The sequence below is a fragment of the Melanostigma gelatinosum genome (genome assembly GCF_949748355.1).
Source record: "Melanostigma gelatinosum genome assembly, chromosome: 14".
Lineage (NCBI taxonomy): Eukaryota > Metazoa > Chordata > Actinopteri > Perciformes > Zoarcidae > Melanostigma > Melanostigma gelatinosum.
In genome coordinates, this window is record NC_136647.1 from 10,901,428 (window position 1) to 10,905,501 (window position 4,074).

Genomic DNA, 4,074 nt, shown 5'->3' on the forward strand with positions numbered 1-4,074 from the left:
CGCAGGCAGGCGAGGAATGCCGTCCTCTGTCCCCTCCGTGGGGACCCGGGCCCAATTAAATGTCTCAGATGACATGACTTTAGCCCGCAAAAATGCCCAGAGCTGCGGCACTCTTTTGAGTGACACGGTCGCCGGGATGGTCTTTGGCTTTGCAATAGCTGGGCAATGAGACAGTTGCTCAGAATGAACATCTCATGCTATAAAAGCTCTGGAGGAAGAAGTATAGACTGTTTTCCTGCGGGGAGGTCGTAATGATATGAGTTTTCTCTATAGGGGGAGTTTCTTACAATACATATGCTACTTCAAAGGGGATTCAGACGCTTAAGGGTGGGCTTTTTAGAGGGACACGCCGAATTTACGCACATGTCAGTTTACTCAGGAGCACCTCTAGGCCTACTCTCTCCATAGGCTGTGAAAAAAATGTATGTTGTATCGTGATGTCTGTGTCTCTGTAGCTTAGTCTAGAAAAAAATAACTTTGGTGATGTCATCAGTCTAGAAAATATTAAGGGATAATGATTGATTTGATTTTAAAACAAAGACAACACTTGTGCGTGGGAGTACTTAACGGGCAGGAAGGGTTGAATGAAAATGCGAGACATCCAAATGTCTGGTCACAATTTGTGGTTAAAAGGATTCATTTGTGTATAAAGATGGACATCATGAAGTGCAGCCAGCCCCTTGTGGCCGGTTGCAATATAGGTCATGAACCTCGCCCCTTCCATGTCATCGGATGTAACCATAGACTGGGATGTAACATGTGCCAACTAAAGAGTACATTTAAGTAAACTAAAAATACATTTCTCCCAACAATGTTTTCTGTCTTGTAGTTCTAATCATGATGATGTTTGTTCAAGTCTTAATTCTGCTAATAAATGTGGTTGTAATTAGTTATTTGACGCTACAAAGGTAATATAGCATAATTAATATACTGTTTACATTGTAGACTAGCTTTTTACTGCCTGTGGTGGGCTTACTTGATGGAAATGGTTCATATCTGCTGAGCAATAAATATGCAAAAAAATTTATTGTTTTAACACAACAGCAACAATTTGCATTTGAAGGCAGGCCTAAAAAAAATGAATAAAAACAATTAGGCCCCGCGAGTCTCTGAAAGAATTACTGTTCAGGGTTTCCCCATGTTCTGATTTACTGCAATATTCTGAAGTTATACAGCCGTGAGGCCAGTTCACCTACACACCAGCAGATGAGAGCATTGCCCCTGAATTATTTACAGCGAGGATTTCAGAAGGTAGACAGAAAGAAAGACACAGAGAGACAACGGAGAAAGAGATAAATGATGCTCTGCACCTCCCAGAGCCCTCCTCCTCATTTGTCTTCATTGACAGGCTGTTGACACAGATCTGCCTTATCAGCCCCAGAGACTGTTCATCTCATTGTGATGGATGGGACATACCCAAACGTCTGCCACTCCTTTACATTGTCTGTCAGACTTGACAGGTTTGAACGATTTATATGTGATATTTAAGATGCATATGAGGTAGAAATTCTGGAAGAAGGGCTTTCTGATGTCAAAGGTATTTCTATAATGCAGCTGGTTTCATACAACAAATGTAAACAGACTATTGAGATTTTCTGTCCGTTGCAGACCTTTCCTTCAAGTGAACGCAATAAGAGCAATATACTGCCCATTTTGGACATGTTTAAAATGTCAACAACGGGCTCTTTGAGCTGTCTTTTCATCTTGATTGCTCGAGACTTTTCTCGCAATCTCTTTCTCTTCATCTGTGCAAGAGGTATAGAAGTACGGCTCATAATCTCTGACCTTCTTGCTGACGGCACAAACAGACAAGACGCCAATATCCCCCGTATGTCTCCCAATTTTTCTTTCAACTCTCCCAACACTGCCAAGGCTGAGAACTCTGTGTTTCAGGATTATTGAGAGAAAATAATCGTTACTGTGTGAAACAAACTGGATCATAAATGAAACATTGTCTAAAGTTGTTCAGGTGGAGTAAGGAGGAGGAAAGCCCTGCGCAGCTGTGCAGAATACCAAGGCCAGAGTTGTAATCCATGGCCTCATTCATGATGGATTATTTGATGATAAAAAAAAAAAAACTGCCTTTGATTTTGATTAAGAATTATGGGGTTAGGAGATTAGAGACAACCAAATGCTATTACATTGGAGTGAGCCCAATACCAGAATTAATCTGAATACCAAAAAAAAAAGAAAACTCATTCCATGAACAGATTAAGAAAAGCTCAGTCCAATGTTCTTATAGGATGCACACAAACCAGTGCACACCGTCCACCGAGAGAAATATCAGAACAAAAGCTCTGACTCCAGTCATTTATAAAGTATTTATATTCATGTATTGCTCTTTCCTGTTTGAAATGTCATGCATTTGCTGGTAAATGCTGGGTCAGCTTTGAAAGTCCTGACATTACTGATAATGAATTGTATTACGATGTAATGCTTCGGGTGCACCATTAACATTTCCCACCACAGACATTGTCAATATAACTGTTTGTAAAGAATGATTGTGTTCTTAACCAGATTCTGATTTTATCGATGGCAGTATTTCAAAAATGTCAAGAATACTAATTGCTTCGACCGGCTATTCCCGAAGAACGCATCGTACGTGTCAAGTCCATTGACAAGAGTACAAGGCAGGTTTACAGCGAGGTGATTAAAGGGTGGGTGATTGTGGGCACAAAGTGAGCTGGAATGTGTCAAATCAAAGTGAAACTCCAGTAAATCTACTTGATCTACGTGATTAAAGGGTTCGGCAAGAGGTGGCAGAGAGACAACGAGCGTCCATCTTTCCTGATTCATTTCTTGTACGCAGATATAGAGAAGCTCCTAATGTAGCTTTATGCTCGCAACACAGTAGAAATGAGGAAGATGTAACAGACTTGTATATATCAAATCAAATATCAAAACATTTCAATAAAAATTGAGTACTGTAAAGGCAAATTGAATTAGAAAATTAGGCAAATAATATGATGAGCATTTTGTGAGGAACGTTTGTGGGAATTACTAAAATAAAGGGATAGTATTATGTCTGTGGATCACAATCTTATATTTTATCATAAATTATAATTCCCCTTTAAATCTCCAGGTAGGTAAGCTAAGCTTGTAAAGTACTTGCAGAGAAGCTTTTCACTGTTTTAGTTGCACACATCCACTGAGATCCACTGTCAATGCTGGGAGACAAGATCTCCCCTCAGGCTTTCAAATTTGACAACTGCAAACAGAACAAAAATGACTGAATTGACTGATTGGAAAACAAGACTTCTGCTCCCAGAGGAACAAGGAAATTGTCTTTGACCTCCTGAGAATTTCATGCATTAAAAAAAAGAAAAATGCTTCTCATTTTCTTCGTCTCCTGATATTATATGGACACCGTATCATATCCTTTTTCTGATACACAGACAGCAATATTTCATGATCACAAGCATTTGTGTATTAATGTGTGTGTGTGTGTGTGTGTGTGTGTGTGTGGTGGGGAAGGAGGTCGGGTGTTTGCTGTCTGCCATGTTGGTGCTTGAAGGGTATAAAACAGCAGGTTTGTTCCTGACTTTCCTTCGAGGTCCTTGTCTCTTTTCACTGTCCAAGGTTGGCTCAGCGATCCGCTCTGAAGCTACTGTGCTGCCTGCCAGTAGGCACACAAAGACACATGCGCACACACACACACACACACACACCACTGCCAAGCATCAACAACAAAAAACAGCGAATCAGTCAAGGGTTTAAAAAATGCTAAAATCTCTTTACTCTGAAAATCAGTGAAGTTGTTATACATTCTATACAATCTATAAAGTTTGCAGATTCAACTCTGCAAACTGCTCAGAAAAGGGAACTACAGGCTACACTATGAGAGGGCTCTCATTCTCGTAGTCATCCCACGTTTTAACATTATTAATGTCGATACAAGGCCAAGACGTTGTTAGCTAAGGTACATCTACAGTATAATTAATGCTTCGTGTATTATCCAGACATATAAAGAAAGGGGTGATGAAGAAACACCTTCATATCATTTCGTGGCCCACAAACAAATTTGAGGAGTGAAGAGCGATCAGATCAAGTTCCATCAGTTTTTAGATCCAAGGC